At 46.5% G+C, this 22892-nt stretch overlaps 1 long non-coding RNA gene across 1 annotated transcript in view; it reads right to left on the reverse strand.

Moving 5' to 3' along the window:
- Positions 1–3388, reverse strand: part of LOC134175271 (uncharacterized) — a 4097-nt gene extending 709 nt beyond the window's left edge. The window contains exons 1-3 of the long non-coding RNA XR_009968953.1: positions 2974–3388; positions 1316–1505; positions 1–26 (exon numbers count right to left, since the gene is read on the reverse strand). The exon at positions 1–26 is cut by the window's left edge and continues 709 nt beyond it. This is a non-coding gene — a long non-coding RNA (uncharacterized LOC134175271). The remainder of the gene's footprint in view (positions 27–1315; positions 1506–2973) is intronic.
- Between the last annotated feature and the right edge of the window lie 19504 nt (positions 3389–22892).

A 22892-nucleotide genomic window follows, 5' to 3' on the forward strand; every position in this document is an offset into this window, starting at 1 on the left:
TCATTAATGCAAAATTTCTGCAGGCCCTGAAGCAAAAAAAGTTAATAAAATATAATGCCACTGAATTAAACATTTTAAACTTTCACAATAGAGTAACTACTAAGAAAAAATAAAGGAAAATCTATGTCAAACAGAACTTGATGAATAATTGTAATAAATAATGTATTTTTGAAGAATTTTTCATGAACATTTTTCAATGTCATTAATTATTTACAATTATTCACCAGATCATTTCTGAGAAGAGTTTTCGGACTCTGACTTGTTTGCTGACAGTTTGCTCAGATAATTAATATTCAGACACTTCCAACCCAGACCTGGCTCAGTATTTCTCTCTGTCTCAGTGAGAGCAGTGCAGATCCCTGGTGCCGTAGGGTGACCGCATTGCATTCAGTGTGTTGGATAGATCCACCACGGAGGGTCTGCATGGGCAGCAGCAAACAGACCCATTAGGATTCACCTAAATGGGAAGGGGCAGATAAAAAGGAGATGAATTTGGACCTCTCCTGTGAGGGTGCCTATGTCATGGGAGCCACAGGAGGTGCTTAGTTATGTGGGAGCGCGTTCAGTAGCGCTGGGGTGCTGTCGCATTTGGTGGGTGGTGAGGTTCATGTATGAATTGCACCCTGTCAAAGGAGACAGTGCCCACTGATGGCCATGCCTTATGGGTGCCAAGAGAGCATTTCTCTGTTGAGACATCATTTCCCAGCTCCTGTAGGAAGCACTGAGTAGATCCCCAACTAGTGGGAGGAAAGTGAGCTGTGGTAGCAGCCTGCCTAACGTCAGGTGTTGCAAGGGGGAGAGCGAGTTGGTTTTAATAAGAGCTATCAGGATCAGTGCAGACTTCCAGATTTGTTCTTGAATTACAAGTACCTCTGTACCACAATGTGCATGTAGATCCAAAGGAGGAAAAAAGCCCTGGCTGTGAGCAGTGTTGCTTATAAGGAACCAGGCAACAGTTCATAGAATCATAGAATAGAATAGTTAGGGTTGAAAAGGACCTTAAAATCATCTAGTTCCAACTCCCCTGCCATGGGCAGGGACACCTCACATTAAACCATCTCACCCAAGGCTTCGTCCAGCCTGGTCTTGAACACTGCCAGGGATAAACAGTTGCAAGTCTTATTCTTACTAGTGCATTAAATAGTGGACACCAAACATGTATTTGTTGCACAGCAGAGGAACTTTGATCACTGCATCTATCAATGCCACTGCCATTCATAGGAGGTGCTCCTTTGTCCTCTCCTGAGAGCAGGACAGTGCCCATCATCTTTGCTTGCAGAGCACTGGAGCCTAAAGCCTTTCATACACATCTTACCTGGGCACTCACAGGCACCAGCCCCATGTGCTGCCGGCCTGGGAGTTGCCTGGGCTCCATTCACGCAGGTGAGAGTTCAATTGCTGGGTGCAGGGGATGCTCCTCAGGCTCTGCTCCCTCCAAGCAGCTCTTTGCTCCTGCTGCTCATGCTTTGTAGTCTCTGTTTTGGATTCCAAGACCCAAAGCTGTCCTGTAGACAAAGACATAAGCAAGGTTTGGATGGTTTGGATCTGTTCCCACAAGATTTAATCAGCTGAACATGTGCCCATGCAGACAAAGTGAACTGCTGTCCATGAACTGAATCTCAATGACCCTTTCTCTCCTCAAACAAACCTGAGTATCTCTTCATGTTTCACTTGGAACAGCTGTTAATTGCTCTGAATATTGTTGCTCTCAGATTTGGTGCCCCTCTCTCATTTGGTGCGCACCACCTCTGGATTGGTAGGCAGACTTTGAAGCTACTCTCTTTAATTGTAATTCAACTACTTGTGATATTTTGGTACCAATTAATATTGATTTTACAATTGGTTTACAGAGATGTTGTTTTATTACTAATATATTTAATGTGCAAATCAATAAGAACACTTGTTTGGCTCTCTCCCTAGAAGGTAATAAAATCAAATATCTCAAGAGTAAAATGCTATCTGATCCATAAATGGCAGCAGCAGATGCTTAATGTAATAGTTAAAGACTATGCAGCATTCTTGGCACCTTCCATGCGTTTTCCACATACACTGTACTAAAGTGACACTCAATAACTTGCTAGTTACAAAAAGTTTGGTAAATTTGTTGGCACCACATCAGCCTAAAGGAAGGCTTCAGTGTCAAAGAATGATTTTATATGGACAAACTAGATATTCCTTACTACTCCTTGTGCGGGGCTCCTTAGGGTTTCCTGAATGGTGGCTCCATAGCAGAAGCCAAACGTTCTTCATGCTTCTCCTGCTTCTTGAATCCCAGGTGATTGTAAACAGCTTTATGGAAGAGGAATGACCTGAAAGGAGGCGAGAGGAATATGGATTTAAAGCTCTGCTGATACTTCTGGGAGTTGTTTAGGAGGGAAGATTTAGGTGATTCTCCTGCTTCATCACAGGTTTCCTCTGGTGCTTTTCTTCCCTTTACTACTGAGTAGACCTATTGGAAACCAGGGCAAGGTGGAGGCAAGTCTGCTCATCATTCACACCCTCTCCAGGGAACTCACCTGCTCCAGGGCTCACCCATGCTTTGAAATGAGCCTCACTGGTCTGGGCTTCACAGCGCTCTCCATCTCACCTGAACGTGAAGCTGCCAGTGGCACTTTGTGGTAGAGAACAGGCTTTTGTACCAGGCAATTCCCAAACACCGCAGGTAGGGATGCTGAAGGATTAACAGAGATCAAACTGACTTCAGAGAGGCTGGGGAGATGCAGGCCAAAGTGGGGAAAAGAGCAGAGCTCTGGGGGTTCTTCCTCCAGTTCCTGCAGAATCAACAAGGTCTTGGGGTCCTGCAGCTCCTGCGGCACTGGTGGAAGGAGCAGCTTTGTAGACATGGAGCTTGTGACACAAACTAACAGCAGCCTCACAACAGAGAGGGGATTTACCTGTGGCTAGAGATGATGATTTATGGGTGAGCAAATAATGAACTTGGCAAACAGTACATAATAAAGAGAAAAATCTTACACTTTTAATTAGCCAAAAATAAATGGCTGAGCATGGGGCTGAATCCATTGTCTCTACATCTCAAGTTCTTCATCTTTCACTAATTGTGGTCTAATGAGCATATTGCAGAAGTTTTAATTCTCTTTTAAAATTGCTAGAGCATCTGAAAATCTTTTTTCTGAAGGAGAAATGAATCACACTTGCATCATCTCCTCTGGCACTCCTGCTCTTTTCCCAAGATCCCTTCAGAAATGCTTATAGTCACCTTAGCTCTTCAGATTCCTGTTGTGGGAGCTGCGCCACGATGCTGCAGTATTAGTTACCCTCTGAAGTACAGCAAAAATGACTCCATTAACTGCACAAAACCCCTCTTCCTTCAGCAGGCTGCAGGGCTTTGGGGGGAGAAAGGATCCTGTATTTGATACAGTCATGCAGCTTCTGATACAATGAACCTGGCTGCAACCCCTTGGTCCTCTTATTGCAGCAGCAATCAGTGAACAATCACTGAGATGACCAGAAACACCTGACCTTTGGTATTCCATTCAGAGAGGGACAAGAGACTTTCCCCAGTGAGATGCAGGGCAAACCCTCAAAAGGAAGGTTCAGACATTTCAAAGTCAAAATGAACACCAAAGTTCTCTGCAAAATGAAATTCTGAACACAGTTCTGAACTCAGCTGTTTTGATCAATTGTTCTTGGTCTTATTTACCTAATATTTGTATTATTAGGTAAAATAACGCCTACCTGCTCCAAAGGTTGGTGCAGTGAGCAGGAATCCTCCCAGCCCTGAGCTCCAAGCCTGCCTGCTCGCACAAGGGCTCTCCAGGGGCTTGTTGGCCGATGGATAACGGGGTCTGAAGACATAATTCCCTGCAATTGACCCAAGGACGCAGTGTTTCCGTGAGTAACCCTGACTACAGGCTCTTGCTCTCTGCTGAAGTGCCCTCCAGAGAGGCTCAGGGAGCTTTTCATCTGGGGGCTGCTCGAGCTGCTGAGTGCTGGGGTGGGATGGGTGCCCACTGCATCCTTGTGGGACCCCACATGGACAAACCCCCAAAGCAATGGTAGCTCTCTGAGTGTCACAGCCCCTTGTGTAGATGCCACACCAGCGGCTCCTGCCCAAGGCTGCATAGGAGCTCTGGCTGCACCCCCAAATTGCATCACTGTGGCAGGCACAGGGGACTCAGCTAAAATCACATTTGCACACTCCTCATTTCGCATACTGGTGCACCCAGCTTGTCTCCTGTTTCAACAGCCCCATGGAGAAGAACAATTATCACTGCCCTAAGAGTTATTATTCTTCTTAATAAAAGATGCAAGTTAAGTGAATGGGAAAGTGTCCTGCTGCGTGCTCAGCACTGGCTGTCAGTAGCCCAGTGTTCTTGTTCCCCCTCCATCATCTCTGGTCCCAGACAGGTGAAATGGGATGACCGCCATTGTGGGGAAGCTGTAAAGTATAAAATGCTTCATTTGCTCATGAAATGGAAATGTGAACAGCCGGAGAGAGGGACCTTGCAGCCTGTGCTGCCTCATAACCAGCCAAGGAGGCTTTGAGGTGCTCCTGCCATGGGGAAGTTCCATAGGATCCCTTGAACCTGGTGTGAGAGGTGAGGTGGTGTGGATTCAGACTCCTAGGAGCCACTGGAAACACGTGGGCTGCAGTGGGAGTTGGTTGCCCAATGCCACAACCAGCACACCGAGCCCCCAACACCCTGTTATAGCCGGCCACTGGCTCAATGCAGAATGCCACTGCACTGTGCTGGGAGGGTGCATGCTTTCCGGGGTGGCAAACCCACATTCCTGTCTGGAATATGCAACATGGAGACAATAGAGCAAAGTGTAACCACTGTTTACAGAAAAAATTGTCAAGGATTTATTTATTGGAAGTGACTGAGGAATATGAATTCTACACTCCATTTAAAATGCTTTTTATTTCTCTCAGCCTTGGGGCTCCGAGTACATCTAATTTCACCCATAGCTATAATTCTCCACCAAACAGTTCCTGCTTCTCCTCTGGGCTCCTGAGGAGTCATTTTGGTTTATGTTCTCTCCCGGTGCAGCTTGTGCAGAGGCTGGAGACAGTTACAGGCTAGCGAACTTTCCAAACCCTCCTTCCCCACTGGGTGCATACACACGCATGCAGTGCAGGCGAGCGGCATGCGCTGGAAACAGCTTGACACCTCGCTATATATCTATCTAAAAAAATAAAGCTCTAAATGTCTTTATCATGTAGGGGTTTCTCCCGAGGAGCCATGTATTTCACTTCAGACACTTTGATTGTCCTACCTCGCAGCTAACAAACTATTAGTTTTGTTAGTATATTTATTCCACTAAAATTGGAGCCTGTGATTACAAATCCAATAGTGTGATTGAGTCAGGATTTGGAAATAAATCTGTCCGGGGCTCATCTGGCATTTTGGTGCTGGGAGAGCTGGTGTTAGGCGCTGTTCCTCCAGCCCAGCTGCGGGCTGGACCATCCTGGATGTGGGTGCTCCGGGAAGGCTTCTCAGCCACAGGGCACTACTCTGCATGGGTTATTGATCAAGGGGTATTAGGTACTGGGAATGGAGCCGGTTTTCCCAAGCGAGCAGGAGATGGCTGCAGAGCCTGGCTTTCCAAACCACACAGGTTTTTAAGCTGTTGCAGTTTGCTCCATATCACACCCTCACCAGGGTCTGTTGCTCTCCAAGGTTTGTGGCATTCAGCCCATGACTTTAGTGATGTGGCAGGGTAAGGGAGTGAGCTGAGTGCCTGAGCAGGGACCAGGATGCTTCCCTTCCACACAGGCAGAGGGACGCTGGGGAAGGATGGGGTAAGCATACAGATGTGTGGCAGAGCAGGACTTTAATACAAATTCTCTGGATTTTTTAGGAAAAAGCTTGTTATTTCTCACTGTTTTCTGAAGGGAGGATAGCAGTTCATCCTCTGGGGTGTGATTTCAGCCAGGAGCTCTGCGGGCAAGGGCCTCTCTGCAAACAGGCACACAGATCCCTCTGGGGCTCACTCTCAGCCAGGCCCACTGGGAATGGGAGGGATGGGGACAGCCAGGGCGTTCCATGCCTGGGACCAAACCAAGGAGAAGGGGTAGGGAGTGAGCCAGGAGAGTGGTGAGGTGTTGCTCTTGCATTTCTGATGTCCCTCCAGATTATTTCCAGTAAAGCTTCTTTGCTGAGATTTGCTTGCTTTAAAACAAAGCTGTTGTTCAATTTCTGCAGGTAGGAAGCACCAGCATTTTAACTGTTTGGGTATCACTCCTTGCAAGCTCTAAGGAAAGGAGCTAGCAAGACAGAAATCACAGCACTCTCACAGGTAATGGCAAAGACTCCTCCCTGTGCCACATGTCTCATGGTGGCAATGACCTTGCCCCAGGCAGGGCTGCCTGGACACTTCCTGCTGACGTGCAGCATCTTTCCAGGCAGCCCCAGCCCCATTTCCATTGATGTGGAATCCCAGCCCTGTGTCCTCCTTCCACAGGGATGCAAACACATGACCTGGAGGTGAGTTCTGCATCCCGCACCCCGAATCCACCACCTCTGGCTGTGCTGCCTGTGGCTCTGATTCCCTACCAGGAACACATGTGCTACCAGTATGTACATATGAAAAAAGCCTGTCAGGGAAGATTAAAACCCCAGACAGTCTTTATCGTAAGATTGTTTTTTCCATTTATTTATCCCTTTTTTTCCCTTTTAGCAAGAGTAGTCAGGTTTTGATATGATTAGAATTGCAAATCTTGCATGTTAAAAGGGAAGCACTGAAGTAAAAGGATGCTGCCTGTGTAATGAGACACATTTTAAATCCAGGCTAGGTAAATTTTGTGTTGAGCATAAAGGGTATGAAATAAACTAGCAGTAAGCTCAGCAAATGCCCCAAGGCGCGTCCCCATTAGTATTCCCATTTGTGAGCTCACTTCATAAGACTAATGGAGTTGCTACCTGGGGACATTAATTGTGCATGACACCATTGCCGAGCCTTTGTGCACTCTTACTAATATCACAGTGCCTCTTTGACAAAACGCCTGCAAAGATTACAAACATACCTAAAATAACTGCCACATTCACACTCATATTTGACAGGGATCTTCAAGTTCAGTTACAATAGAATTACCATCATTTCTTACACCTCTGACTTTTTATTACATTAAACAATGGTTGATATTGCTTCCTTTAACCAGTGTCATATTGTGTAAAATCTATCTATCCCAGGCTTTTCTATTAAGCCTCCCATTTATCAGGGAAATGTATAGCTTCCATACTTGACTCTTACTACAAATATTATATATTATATACTTAAGCAAGCATGCACATGTACACACACACCTTCCCTTTGCTTTAAAGGCACAGCAATATGTCTGAGCTCTTGCAATTAATACCGAGAGGCTCTGCCATTGTGCAAGGTGCTCACAGGTCTCCCAGCATTAATTACAACATGATCTGTGGGGAAAAGTCTTCCTGGGTCTGCGCTCCCTGTTTTGAATCCTAGTGTCCAGGATTAAGATGATGGATGAGAGGATTTGCTGAATTCACAGCAACCAGAGCAATATTGTGTTTCAAACAGCAGATGAATTGGGAGCCTCTGGAGCTCTGAGATGATGGGCTCGGCTTTTCCCAGGCACATAGGTGGCACTGTGGGGTTCCCTGTGTGCATACACTAGGGCTGGCCCTGCCGTGTTCCTTTCAGACACATCACCTACATTAAGTTCTCCTCCCATGGGTGCCAGTGCTCCAGTGGAGCTCCCTCGGCCAGTGTGGAGAGGCATCCGTGGGAGACCAAGGGAGATTTCATCCTCAGAAGTGACAAACAAGGTACAAAAGTGAATTATCTGAAACCCTTTGGGGATTCAGTGGGCAGGGATTTAGCCTTTAACTACCCCAATTTTATTTTTATATTAATTATAGAAATAAAGTGTTTGACTTTGTTTTTGGCACTGGCTGCCCCATCCCTGGCAGTGTTCAAGGCCAGGCTGGACAAGGCTTGGAGCAACCTGCTCTAGTGGAAGGTGTCCCTGCCCATTGGCACTGGATGAGCTTTAAGGTCCCTTCCAACCCAAAGTATTCTATAAGCCTATGATTCTGCTCTTTCCCCTCTGCACTAGAGTCTCCTCTGATCTTTCCTTTCAGAGAAGAGCCATGCTGCAGCTCCAATATGCAGTTTTAGAGGATGATGCTGCGGTGCTTCAGTCGTGGCCTCCCCTATTTCTGCTCCTTGAGACTATGGCAGGACTTACTGTCAGTAATATTAGTTATTAATTATTAATGTACAGCATTGTCTGTCAGCAGCTGATCACAAACTTCTTTACAAACATCATATTCTACCAATGACTGCAGCAGGACACAGGGGTGACCACTGGGCAGAGCTGCCTCCTAAGGTATTAGGGAATCTTCCTTCATGGGGCTGGCCCTGTCCCACACCTCCTGAAACATGGACAAGCAAATGCAGATGTCCAGACATGAGGAGCTACCAGGGCACAGCACTCAGCTGGTCTTTGTATCAGGCATTTCTGAGAAGCCCTGGAGAAATGAGTTTGAGCTGAGAAACACACAGCATACGCATAAGGATGATCCGCCCCTTGGAGCTGGCACTCTGTGTTTTCCTGCTGTCTCATTGACTTCTTGCCAAAAAAGGTTAAAATGCCAGAGTTTTCTCTGGAATTCTGAAGTTGGGACTTGAAAAATACTTCGAACACTTGGTTTAATAGACCTTCACATCAGCGTATTCCCAGTTCCACACAGCTCCCTAGTGACACGGGACCTTTTGTCAAGCACATATGAAATTAAGTGAAATAAAAATCATATTAAAAATTATTACCATCTAACAGCCATTAGTCTGCACATTGCTGTCACATCTTGATGGATTTCTCACTTAGTTCAATGAATGTTCTAACGACAGTGATAAAATCACTCAGAAAAAATATAATAAACTGTTAACCCTTTCTGCAGCTGCTTGTTTTGCAAAACCCGTGAAGAATTGTTCAGCAATAAGTTGCTCCCTGGGGTGCATGGATAGAGAGGAAAACCTGCCACTGCCTGCCTTGGCTATGCTGCAGGGGGTGGAATTCCCGTCCCTTCTCCCTATCCAGGGCTGGGGAACAACACAATGGCTATGGCAGAGGGACCGGTGCACGCGCGGTGATGGGAGAGCAGTGCTGGCTCACCAGAGCGGATGGGGCTCTACAGCTCTCATGGACTTTGACATCTTTCCCATGGGAGAACATGGCTGAGGCCTCGTGGGGGTTGCTGTGCAGGTTAGTTATTGCTTATTGCAAAACAGACCTTATTCAGCTCAATGTTTTAGTTAGGGCTACGAGGAAAGTGATGCTTTGCCTGCTTCTCCCTCAAGCCCGACACCCAGACATGAATGCTCCCTGTGTGCTGGCTCCAGAGCCAAGACTTGCAGGCAGTGGCATGGGCAGCATTGCCCAGTTAACTGCCAATGCCCACCAGCACAACAAGCCCCGGCTGCACTGAGGACTCCATCTCCCTTTGGGAGCACTGGATATCCTCCACCAAAATAATTCCATGGACCAGCAGCACATGACAAGGACACGGCACTTCCCATGTCCTCCCTGAGGCTGATTTAGTACAAAGCAGGAGGATTGCAAACCTGTCAGCAGCGTTTGAAGGGCGCTGTGGGTGTGAACTGCTTAGCGAAGCAGGACAGCGGATGCTCTGCTCTAGCAGGAGCATTGAAATCCCACGGGACGGTTTCGGCTCCTGATGTGAAGGGCAAGAACCAAGCACAGCTCCTGCAAGGACACCAGCTCCGATCTCCTGCTGTGGGATTCCAGTGCCATTGTCACATACAGAGGGGCAGAATAAAGGGATGCTGTTGTCACACATTTTGGGCAGAGGATTCAGGATGGATGCCTCCGAAGAGAAGAAGCAACAATACTGCTGCTCTGTGCTTGTGCCTGGCACAGTGCAGGAAAGAGCACCTTGGATCCTGACAGATCCAAAGGTGATGGACACTCAATCCATTGCAATGATGGCTCATTGCAGGGCTTTCCAAGGTGGGGAGATGGTGTCTTTGGATGCTCAGCCTTGGAGAAGCAGCTGTGAAAGTATGACATGGCTCCCTGAGAAGGGCATCTGCAGTGGGTTATTAACATAGAGCTGCTTAACAGGCAATCAGCATGGCCTTGTTAATAAAATACATCCATTTGAATCACATGAATTATGCTGTGTGCTGCTGGAGTTCTCCGGCTAATAGCAGCCTTGGCAGGCTGGCATCAAGAGGTTTGTTATGTCCTGTAAACTTAATACATGCTTACTTCTACAGAAAATAGCTGGTAAGAAAGTAAATGACAGACTGCAGGAGCAGACGTTGCAATATAATAAACTCAGTTGGCACGTTTCCTGCCTTGTATTTAGCCTACCATGTTCCATGGAAGCCTGGCTGTGGGCCAGCATGTGCAAGCATTATGCACGTGGACGTGCCCAACACTTGCACGAGCAGCAGTGAGACCCTCAGGCTGTTTGCAGGTGGCACTGGCTGCTGTCATGATGGTTCCTCTTTGCAGAATCCATTCTACATAGGGCAGAGGCCAGGGACTCACCCCCGGTATTAAACCTTCATGCTCTGAGCAGCTTTGAAACCAGGCAGATGGAGGGTTCCTAGCACTGAGCACCCAGCGAATGCTGTAGGGGACGTTTCTGGTTGTGGGGAGCCAGGAGGGAAGAGAACATGGTTTTGTGAGTGTTGTCACTCAGCAAATTGTTCTGTGAGACACCTGATTGCGGTGTCAGATTGATGCTCTCGGGGAGATCAATGGATTTGCTGGGCTTTCTGATGACACACAGCTTGCCTCCCTCTCAGCACCAGTGACAGCCACTGCGTCACCGCTCTGCTCCCATTGATGGGACTTGGATGGTGCTGCATCTCTACCTACAGGCACTCGCACCCTCGGGTGCCATGGGACCAGCTCACCCCAGCACCCAGGCACCGATGGGGCGCACTGATAGCAACAATTGGAAGGAAACAGAGACAGAGATAAATGAGTTTCTGGGCAAGCCATGTGAGGAAGAAAGCAAGCACTGGGGCAAGGGAGCAGCCGGGCTGTTAGCTCTGGCGGGCACCACGGTGCATGAGTGCACTGCAAGGGGTTGCAAAGCGTGGACCCTTCCTGGAACTGTCAGGAGAGAAAACACATTGGATGTTGGAGAAGAGGGATGGTGATTGCCCTGTGGTACCTCAGGGGACATGGGTGAGGCCTCAGGCTGGGACCTTGCCAAGACGAGGCTGGCTGTAGAGCTCAGCGTGCCCCATGCAGCCAGATGGATGTGGGTGCAGCTCCCATTACCCAGCAGCCTGTTGCCCTCCCACTGCTGTGGCGTGGGCTCGCATGCCTGCCTGCCTGCCCAGGAGCTGGCAGGGGGCTGTGGAGGCCTTGCTGTCGGTACTGGTAACGCAGAGGTTATGTCTGTGCAGCAGCATGGCCATAGAAGAGCCACGGTGCTAGGGAGGAGCTCAGCAACGGAAGAGCCAGATGTTAAATGGGAAATCTGATTGTTCATCCTTTGTTTCCCTCCTTCCATGCCGAGAGTGAATTAAGTCAAAGCCAATTCTGAGGAAAGGCAGATCTCTCCTACCATCCATCACGGACGAGAGCATGGCTGGGCAGATCTACAAGCCTCTGAAGACCTGTGCGGAGATGTTGTCCCAAATCTCATCTCCATGGCTCATGGTGATTGATCTCAGCTATTCAGATCTGTGGAGCTCAATGATTTCTCTCTCCTAACTTCTACCTGGTTCCTGGCTGTATTTTACATAGAAAAGATTCTCGTAGGAAGGTTACGTTTTAAAAATAAACTTAATCAGATGTGAAATAATGGGACTGAATCCATTTGCTGCCTGTAGCTCGAACGTGCATGTCAAAGCTGCCTGTAGTTATCCCATGCTCTGGGGAAGTTTGCTTCATGGGCTTACTTTGCATTTTGGCAGAAACACAAAGGGTGATTCTGGGCACTCAATTTCTGGGAAGGAAGATTGCTGTGTCACCAGGCACTGCAATGAGCAACAGAAATGATGGAGTTGGGGATCACATCCTGGCTTCCCTCCAGATGCTATTCCAGCTGAGCAGCAATAGTAACCCTACCCGTCTGATGCTGACGTGTGGAGCAAGGACTGTTTGAAGAAGTCCTAGTTGAGCTGCTGGCTGAAAGGCCTCTACTTCATGCACCTTCACATTTGTAGGACACTATCTAGCTGTCTTCCTGAACTGAGGGCATTCATTATAATCTTATGCAAACAATTATAGACTTGCATGACTGGAACTGACCTCCAAAGATCACCTAATCCATCTCTGTGGTGAGGCAGGATCACCTATTCCTGGATTATTCCTTGCAGATGTTTCTCTAACCAGTGTAAAACCCTGCAGTGACCATCCACAGCCTGTTATCTGCTACTGAGTATAACTCACCTATGGTTTGGAAGTTGCTGACTTATCCCACCTAGATTTTCCTTCCTCCAAGGTCAGCACAATATTTCTGTCCTTCCCATTATACAAGAAAAAAAGGACAAACTTCCTCTTTTGAACAAAAACTGTGCTTTTTGTCTCAAACTTTTGTGTACTCAGGGGCTTCAATGGACAGAGCTTCTTTGCTCTGCACTAAGTAATTCCAGCCCCACCAGCTTTTCACCACGCATTGAGTTTTCAAAACCTTCCAGCTTTGTGTTGCCTCTGGATTCTCTTCCACTTTCTGTTTCCCCTTAAAAGGGAAAGCTGATTCCACCCTCCCCTATAAGGAGTAAAGCTGAATTTTCTCTCAAGATAGAAATGTGGGATACATTCCTCTTACATCCTAGCATGGGATCTGTAGCAGAGCATCACATTCCTGACAGATGCAGTGGTTGTTGCAAACCCTGGATCCTCCCCAGCTTCTGCTGACTCAAGCAGCATTCCACATGCTGCATTTGTTCTGATTTTTCCTCTTCCATGTAGAACTACTCTGTGCTTGTCTTTACTGGATTGCACCTAATTGGTTTCAGACTATAGCCAAACACATGCAGATTATTCCAAAGTCTACTGCTTCTGAAATGCTCTCAGACCTCTTCACTCTGTCACTGCAGGTTCTGGTGCAGATGAGAGGCTGTGAAGTGGGAATGCCTGCTCCCAGGGGAGGACCTTAGGGTGACACCAGGGAGATGACAACTATTCCTTAAGCACAGGGCCAGTGGATCAGAGATGCTGCCTGTGGAGTGGCGGCAGTCAGGGATGCAGGAGCAGCAGGGATGCAGCAGATGCAGCGAATGCAGGGATGCAGCATCCCCCACCCCTGGAGAAGTTTCCTGGGTCATACCTGGGGGAAGCCCAGCCAGGGAAAGGTGGAGGGAAGGGGAAGGATAGGCTCCAAGCATACTGCTGGTGTAAATTTAATCAGCCTGTTACTGCTGCCTATAAAGAGGAGTGTAAGTGCAGGTGCACCACTCCAGAGACAACCACAGGGAGTTTTTATCACTGTGAACCAGAGGATATCCTGTTTAGTGCAAGAGGTTTTAGAGGATAGGTTACAGCCAGGTAATGAAAGCCAAAGGATACAGAAACAAAGCAGTTTATGTCCATCCCTCCTGCTAAGTGGATAGCAGGCCTCTTTTTTGGCTTTTAAAGTATGTGTTGGGGAGTGTTACCTGCTACTAAGCGAGAGGGAATAAGACAGGATTGTGAGCCTTGCTCTCAGAGTGGTGTGTGTACAACAGTTTTAAATGGTACATAAATTAGACTCCTGCATCCCAACCCGCTGTTTAACATGCATCAGAGACTGTGACTATTTAATGGGCAGAACACAATGGAGGAGGGGTCCTGCCTGCCCTGCGGCTGTGAGCTGGTAAGTGGCCACCAAACTCTCCCACCAACTACCAGCATCTCCATTGCAGGCATCCACATGGCCAGAGATCCAGGGCCTGAGAGCTGTATCCTGCAGTGCTGTTGCCATTTGCCTTACCCAGTGGGAAACATTCCCAGGGAGACCCATGCCGACAGCCCCAGTGAGCCAGGTTCTGGGCGCTGCCAAATAACCTCATCATCAGCTCTGTCCTCTCTGTGTGCACTTGGAACAGAGTGATGCCTCATCACTGCAGGAGGAGGTCCCTGGGAGTCCATGTAGGACCATGACTTCCAGGGTGTCCAGGTGATGGAGGAGAAGGAGGACCTGCATCATACCTGGACCCACCACTGCCACAGCACAGGGATTGATGCTACAGCAAGACCCCCGAAAAGAGCAGAAACTGGAAACATTAGCTATGCCCAAACTCTGCTAAATGGCCTGGCAAACGGTTCCTTCCCTTCCCCTCCCCTCTTCATCCCTAAACACATCTTATTTGTCAACGGAAAAGTTTCCTGCTAATGAATTTGCCACAAAAAGGAGAAAAACGGCCATGGCCTCAATGCGGAGAAAATGGCAAATCTGATCGTGGCAATTAAGCAGGCTCATGAGATGGGAAATCTGCGGGCGTCCCGGAGAGAAGGGGTTAAATTGCCATGGAAACAACCATGCATTATTTACATGGCCTAATGAATAAAACATTTAAGTAGTAGGCTAATAAATTTCAGAACACAAAGCAAAGTAAGCTATGATTTAAATATATGCCTCTGATGAATATAACTTGAGTTATAGAGCTGAAGCAGTGGGAGACCCAGCTCAGTTTTACACCCTCATCTCACTAACATGAAGGTGTATCTTCTTTTTAACAAATGATTTTTCCAACGAGCACACAAATTGGCATGAAATTCTCTCCTGTCAGGCATCCTGAACCCTTTTCTAATAGCTTTTCTTGTGAATTTCAGTTGAGGTAGGAACGCTTTTGTTTGGGCTTTTCTTTCCCCCTCCTGCGCATTATGCCAGATTTCAGAGGAGGATAACATTAGCAATCAATTTGTTAAACTGTTAGCAGAACATATGTCGGAAGGTTTCAAACAGACCCAGACTGAAAGATGTGTTGTTTATTGTGTATTGTATATATGCGTGATCCATATGGCTCCAAGTGCAGGATCTCTTTGTTTTCCACCCGCTGCAGATTTCCATGTGCATTCTCCATGCAAAGCTGGGGTGGGGGGAGTAGGTTGAGATCATGTAACCTGCAGGAGCCTGTCCCGAGGGCACGGGTGCTTGTGGGGGCACAGAGGGTGGCATAGCCTGTTGAGAGCAGGGTTGAGTTTCTGTCTGACCTGGGCTTTGCTGGCTGCTAAATAAACCATTGCTTTGAGAGAGCAGTTTGTGACGTGGGCAAGGGAAGGCAGGTCCCTAGAGGCACATTGGGACTGCCCAAACTTGTATTTGGAGCATCTCTCACACATCTCCCACTGCTTAAATGGCTGTGAGAAGCCAGGCTGGTGTGTGTGACAGGGACTACTGCGTGTGTGAAGGGTATCGATTGCACTGAGTTAGCCCATCCATCCCTGCTGGATTTCCATGCAGACCCCTGATCTGCACAAGCTGAACAGTGACAGCTTTCCAAACTCTGAGCTCTTTCCACTTATGCTTTCTGATGCACAACCAGCACAGCACACTGGCTGGGGAGCACCAGGGAAATGGAGGCTGAAGATGGGCAGGTCTATATCAGCCAAGGGCCCAGATGAATCCCAAGCAAACAAGGGGATTGTTTTAGGGCTCCTCTCACAGCAGAGAGGTGATGGGATGGTCACTGCTGCCCTGGGGTGTGAGCAATGGGGTCTGTGCTCCCGCTCTTCAGGCAGGTGGGACACTTTCATTACCCCTACCATTTTCTTTCCATGGACAGGTTGAAATTGCTGCTGCAGTTTTGAGAAGGGTGATATCTATCAAATCAGGTAGCAGATTGCTGGCCACAAAGATAGATGAAGCAACAGCTGGTGCTTCTGCGAGAGATCAGGACAGTGGCATAGCGGCTGCGTGCTGAGCCCACAACCTCAGTTGTCAGCGGCCAACTTACATGCAGGAGCTCAGCAAACCCAAGAGCTCTGGGTGCTCACTTTGCTGGGATCCCACAGACACACCAACCTCTGCTCAGGCATCCAAGCATGGCTGGGGTGCCCCACTGCTCTCCCATCATTATGAGTACTTAATTAACTGCTGCAGCATGGCATTAGACCCTTTGCCTAATCATCCGTACCAGCAAGCTACTATTAACTCATCCATTTGAGCCATTGCTGGAGACTCCACGGTGCCAGGCTCTCCACAGAGCTCCCAACCACCCTACCCTGATTGACTGCTGCTGTAAGCCAGGTCACCAGTGACCTTCAGCATGGCACGTCTCCCCTTCCTTCTGTCTTTAGCTTTCCTGGGCAACCAGCATCTTTTGCAGCTACAATAGCAGAAGCCTTGTCATGGTATGAACTCATTTCTGGACTCAGCAGACAATCAGATTTGCCCTCCACCAGTCAGTTGCTGGAGTTTTTATGCTTGGAAAGATCTCAGCACCTCACCACAACCAGCCTGGAGAAGTCAGCAAAGTTCAGAGGACAGAAGGCCCCTGGACAAACGCAGTACGAAAAGTTTCTTGGGCTCAACCCAAAAGTTTGCTTTGATACCGCTTGAGTTCTCTTTGCTCAAAAAGAATAATTTAAGCTTGACCGATGAAATATTTACTGAAATTAAACGTTGAATTATGAACTTCTTTGCAAAAAAATGCCATTTTTAATCCTAAAAAGGGAAGCCTGAAGGGAAACGCCGTAAACCAAATGATTTGTTCACAAAGCAAATAAACTCCAGAGATGAGGTGTCTTTGTCAGGTCAATATGTGGCCAAAAGCAAGTTCACTTTTAATGACTAGCCAGCTAGTTAATAAAAGATAGGTTATCCTTTGCCTTGATCAGCAGGACAATGACATTTTTAGTTCAGAGGGAATTATTTTGTGGAGAAATCCTGGAGTTAAAAAAGCCAGTGAAGGATCACATTGCCTACTTGTAGACAGGAGATGTGGGGGGGGAAGGAACCAGATGAATCGTGTTGTCTAAATAATTTGTTATGAATTATCCAGTCAACTGTAATGAAAACATATGGACAAAAGTCTCAAGAAACTCCTCCACTGTTTTAAAATATGAGTGATGTTGCTATTGATTGGGTGTATTTTACACAGCTCGGCTAAATGGTGCTTCGGTGGCAGGAAAGGGCACTTGAAAGAACTGGGGATGCACAAATTTCAGTGTGCGTTTTTTACATACCAGAAACAGTTTTGATTGAGCTTATGTTTGTGAGAACGCAAAGTTATTGACTTATTGTTTTTAAGTGAAATACTTGTTCTGAAGGTGGTTGAGAATGTAAAGAATTATTCTTAAAACATGATTTTTAGTTCTATTATGCCTGTACTTAAATGCCACTATGCAGTGTTCCTGCAAAGATTAAATTTGTTGCTCAAATACTCTTTTTCTTTGTTTTAGTTTTGAAACCCTGAAGGAAAGTCATTGAAAATGAGCTCACTAAGACTGAAAACAAATGTATTTACATTGAAATTACGGATCTTGATGTTAATGCTTCTCTACTACCATAAAAAAAAAAACAGATTTATATTTTATATGCTTATAATAATAATGGGAAAGCTATACTCTGAAAGAAAAATGGAAGAGTTTCAGCACTGAAGGTTCCTTCCAACCAAACTATTCTACGATTTCAGCAAAACCAAAGAGGCATTTTCATTGTACAGGAGGTTTAAAATGTTTTGCTTTGTTCTGATTTTGAGAAGAAAAATGGGAACCATTCGAATTTCCTCCAGCAATGGAGGAATCTGAGTCCTGATGACGGGCAGCATCCTTTTGGTGGCTTTGCCCTGAGGTGTCAGGGATGGGGTGGGACCACAGCACTGAGCATCCTCCTCCTCTGACTCCATCCTGTGCTGGGCTGGTCCTTCCTTGTGCCAAGCTGCGTTGTGCAGCCCATCATGGAGGAGTGGAGACAGGAGCACTTCCACAACCCCACTCCCTTTCTCTCTTCCCATTAATACCACCACAAATTAAATGACAGCAATGCAAATGCGGAGCGCGGCATGGGGAACGCTGCTGACTGCATAATGGCCGTCATCGCTGCCTGCATCCTGTCACTCTCATCCAGGTAATTAATTGCCCTGTAAAGTGCTTTGAGATACACTGTATGAAAAATGCTATATGAAAAAGACTGATACAATAGAGCTGTTGATATTTAAGGTGGCAAAAAGCAAGATAGGAAGACTGTCGGCAAATACATTTTTAGTCGCACTTAAAATTAGAAAAGTCCATCAGTGAAAACTCTGGCAATTTATTACCCTGCTGCATGCTATGTTTAAGGTACATGCCTATACAAGCCAGAATCATAATTTCCATATGAACTAGTTATTTATAACTACTGACAGGAGGAATTATGTGAAATAAACACAATTTATAGTTATTCCAGGAAAAGCCATCAAAATGAAAACTAATGAGGATTCCTTTCAGCTAAAAAGGTGTCAATTTGTTAGAAACCAATGGGCGATGTTAATGCATCTGGCAGAATTATTAATATGTTTTCAAACAATGTAATTGTTTATAAGCAGCCCACCTCGCTGGGCCAGGGACCATGGTGGTGGGGATGCTATGGAAAACACCAAGGGCTTGACTCATCCAAGAGACTTTCTGCTTTGAATTGGTGACTCTTGTTTTTTACAGCAAACACTAAAAGTAATCCCAAAGCCACGATGGGTGTGATGGGGTTCTGTACAGAGTAGGGTCTGGAGGTTCAGGAAACACCACAGTGGTGTGAGGATGTTACCTGTGTTGTTGCGCTGGTGAGAAGATCACCAACCACAGTCACTGGTTTGCATGTGAACAGACAGAATTGTCCTCTTGTAAATTCCTTTTTTTATTTACATATGTTTTCTTTTCCGCAGGAATTATGACAGAATAATTTCCATTGTAGACCATGAAAATCAACACTGGGACCAGTCCTGGCTTAGGATAGACTGGATGACACATGCTGCAAGGGTGGTGTAAGCAGAACAGAGCAGCAGCAAGGCATCAAGTGGGACAGCACCTGCAAGCAGGGAGCTTTCAACCCCTCATGACAGCAGGAACTGGGGGAGCTCAGAGTGACTCATTTTCTTTTCTCCTTAACTGTTCACCCGAATGCTTCATTCTTGCAGTGACATACTCTGCATCGCTGCGTAAAACGTGCCTGTGAAGGCTTCTCAGGGCTTTTCGTTTGCTGCTTTTGCAGTTCCAGGGCTCTCAGCTGTGTTTCACATTATTGCCACAAAATTGGAGAGAACAAATTCAAAGAGAAATAAGTAAAGGAGAGACTCCACCATCCAGCACCATATTTTTACCTATAACATAGGAGCAGCCAAACTATAGAAAAGCAGAGGTATCTTTGATAAGAGGAAGTTTATCTTTCTCAGCACAAGAGTTCCTGTCTGCTGTTTGGACAGGCAGTGATGGTCTGGTCACAGTCCAGGGCTTCCTCCTCACCTCTTGAAGCCAAAAGTCAGCAGAGCTCCCATGGCCATGGTGCTCCCAGCACAGGCAGCCACCCAGCCCTGCACACGCACTCAGCAGGGCAACCAGAGTGGGAATTGGCCAAGCCTCCTTCATCATGAGGAACCCCAACAGAGCCATATTTTAGCCTTAATTTGGGATCTGTTCTCACACGTTAGGTCTTTGTCACTTGATGCTGCTATTCAAGGTATCCCCTTAGATAGCCACACGAGCAGCTCGCTTGGCTTATCTGATACAGCTCTCAGTCGGCTCAAATCTTATTTATCAAATAGACAGCATTTTGTTTCGATGGGTGATTTTTCATCTTCCATTAGTAAAGTTGTTTCCAAGGTTCCCCAGGGCTCTATATTGGGCCCGTTGTTATTTTGTGTTTATATGCTGCCACTGGGTTGTATTATTCATCAGCATGGAGTAGCTTTCCATTTCTATGCAGATGATTCTCAAATTTATTTGTCTGCTAAACCTCGTGCTGTCTCAGCTGTCTCTGTGCTATCAGCCCGTCTCGCTGACATCACAAGATAGATGTGGCAAAACTTTTTTTGCTGTTAAATTCAGACAGAAGAGGTGAGGCCTGCCTCGACGCCAGCATTTTATTTCCTGGGATGACACTTGCAATGCGATCACTACCAGGATTTCATCGTTGGGTCCCCACTCGTGCACTCCTGCTTTACCTTGCTGCTCCCTGCTTGATTTGTTACTGTGCACCGCGTGCGACACTTGCTTCTGTCTGCAGCGTGATTTGTGGCTGCCATCGGCGTTGCTGCTCTGATGCATATTAAGGCAGAGGGGTTGGGGAACAACCTCCCCACCTCACATATGCTGCCAGCCCCAAGCCTGCAAAGGTCTTTATTTGTTCACGAGAAGGGATCTGTCCATCTTGCACATCTGCAAGGCTGCCATGAGCATCAATATCAGTGAAGTGGTTTAGAAATGTTTCTGAGTTTTTAGATGTTCCCCATCTAGTAGCATTTAAAACACATATCTGAAGGTACAAGTCCCAGGTAGCACTGTGCACATTCTTCTTAGAGATATACAGCTTGGAGTGTTTCTCCGGTAAGAGGTGATGGTGTGGTCCTGAACTACCAGTGAGGAGCAGTGCTGGATCCCTCAGCATGGTCCATGGCATCTCCCTACCCTACCCTTCATCTCCTCTTGAAGGGCTGGGGACAGTGGGGAAGTGCATGTCCTGCTGGCCACAAACCACATAGCGGTAGCCCTCAGTCACCCCAGGTTTTAGAATCATAGAATAGTTAGGGTTGGAAAGGACCTTAAGTTTTGCATGGTCATGAATGTTTTGGGGTCACCTGTATTAGAGCTGACCTAGGTTAAAATGCACATGTGACAAGTTTCAGAGCAGGCTTCTGATTTCACTGGCTGTTGGTAGGAGAAGGAGCTGCTCAGAGACCCTCACCAGATTCTGGGGCTGATCTCAGGGATGCTCACAATGCTCCCCCTTGGCTGGGGCTTCTGGGCTGGAACAGCTTGTGTCTACTGTTGTCATACAAGGTATGGACCACATGGAGGATGAGAGGAGCTTGGTGGATGCTCACTATGAATTACAACCCAGCTAATGTCCTCTTTCACTTGTCTAGTCTTGCTCCCTTCCATGCATTGTGCTGGCACCACATGGTGCTTCCCAAGTGTGTTGCCCGCATCTTTAAAAAGTCCTTCAAAACCAGTCAATTTGTTTCTATAAGGATGAGCCAACTAGTTCTCGCAGAGACATCAAATAAATCTACTTCATACATTATTTGTTAACTTCATCAAATAAAGTACAATTTTATGGCTTAAATGTCAATCTCCACAGCTCATTGAGTCCTTTAAAACAGCAGAGAGACTTGCCTGTTTACAGAAGCAAAAATTAGGCAGGCAGCTTTCAGCTAGTTCAGGAAGCCCATTGCTTCTTGTTCTAGGAAGAATCATAAAACATATTCAATGTTGAGAGTGCGCAATTTGACAAAGACAATTTGATTTGTCCATGGCTTTTAAAATATTCATACCACTTTGATGGACTATAGTTTTATAAATATGGATTACCGTTAACTGGCACAGGCAGTCGCTGCCTACAGATAGTGTTCTGTGAGGCTTGTTCGGAATGAAGGCCTCCAATAAAAAGAAATCATTATCTCTGCCTAAAAACCCTAATCAGTAACATTTGGTTCATTTGCAGCTCAGAGGTCAGTAATTCACTTTAACTGCTTATGTGTTTGTGTTGTGTGGGAAGAAAAGGAGTTTGTAGTTTTGCTCCTCAGACCTAGAAGCTGCTCCTGCTTCCGGCAGGCATGGGGAAGACCATCGGCAGTGGCTTAAATTCAATGAAATGCTTGATATTCACCTGGTCTGTGCCAAAAACCTCCTCTATGTGGTGCTCTGCAGGGTCTCACAAGCTGTGGTTAGCAAGGTGAGTGAACCACATAGTGCCAGGAGGATCCAGGTCCCTTCCATGGGAAACATGGGCAGCCTGTGACAGGAATGGCAGCAGATGCAGCATCAATGAAGGGACATCCTCTGGCACCCGAGATGGCAGCAGAGCTCCTCCAGCTCCCCGAGTGTCCCAGCAGTGGCAGGCAGCTTCTGGAAGAGCCGTGCTTGCTGCTTAGCATCATGTGTGCTCAGCCAGTCCTAGGTTTATAAGGAACAGGGGCTCTGACAGGAGCATCTGCACTGCGAAGGCACCAAGAAGAACAAGAACTGCTGCATCTGTCAGAAAACTAAACTGTTTTTTTAAAGATAAGGAAAAACTAAGATGCTGGTAATAAACCAAATAAAACATAAGAGCTGAAATCCAAGGAAAACAACAATAAGATCTGATACTGCTTTTGCTGGCTTCAGACGCTAACTGAAGTCTGAGAGTACGGGTAATGAGCATGTTACACATGACTTCAGGTTTGTTGAAGCAATAAACCAATAACTAGCTTGCTCCTGGAATAAACTACTTTGTATACGGTGCATACACACAGACAAGCACACAGGAGAGCGCTGGTGAGTCTAGCATGCAGGCTGAGAACCTGAATTAGCCAAGTGCTTTGAGTTTCTAACAGTAATTCAACTTGTGAAGCAGCTTCTGTTTCCAGCCCAAAAGTTTATTCAAGTTAAGAAAACACATCCTCAGATTAAAAAAGAGTATTGCACCACTGTCAATTTTCAGACGTTGCCATCAGGAAAAAAAAATTACATTTCAGGCTGACGAGCGACTAATCAAGGCAAGTGAAACGGTGCTGCAATAAATTACTCCACAGCGAAATAAACCACACAAACAGACCGATGATAATAAATGTAAATTATTTCTCTGAAGAAATTTTCTTGGTATATGAGTAATACGAACCATCAGGAAGGAGTCTTCCTTAACATTAATTACAGAAAATGACAAGTGAGCTGATGACTGCGAAGGCTCATTATCTGAGAACATATTCACAACTTTGCAATTTGCGCGAGATGTACTCGGGCTAAATTAATCTCCCTTCTTTGCATGAGCCTCTTCTAATTTTCATGTTATTAACAGGTTTGCAGTATCACTCAGTGCTTGTCA

The sequence above is a fragment of the Pezoporus occidentalis genome, unplaced genomic scaffold (assembly GCF_034315485.1).
Source record: "Pezoporus occidentalis ecotype Australia unplaced genomic scaffold, CSIRO_AGI_Poc_V1 ctg68, whole genome shotgun sequence".
NCBI lineage: Eukaryota > Metazoa > Chordata > Aves > Psittaciformes > Psittacidae > Pezoporus > Pezoporus occidentalis.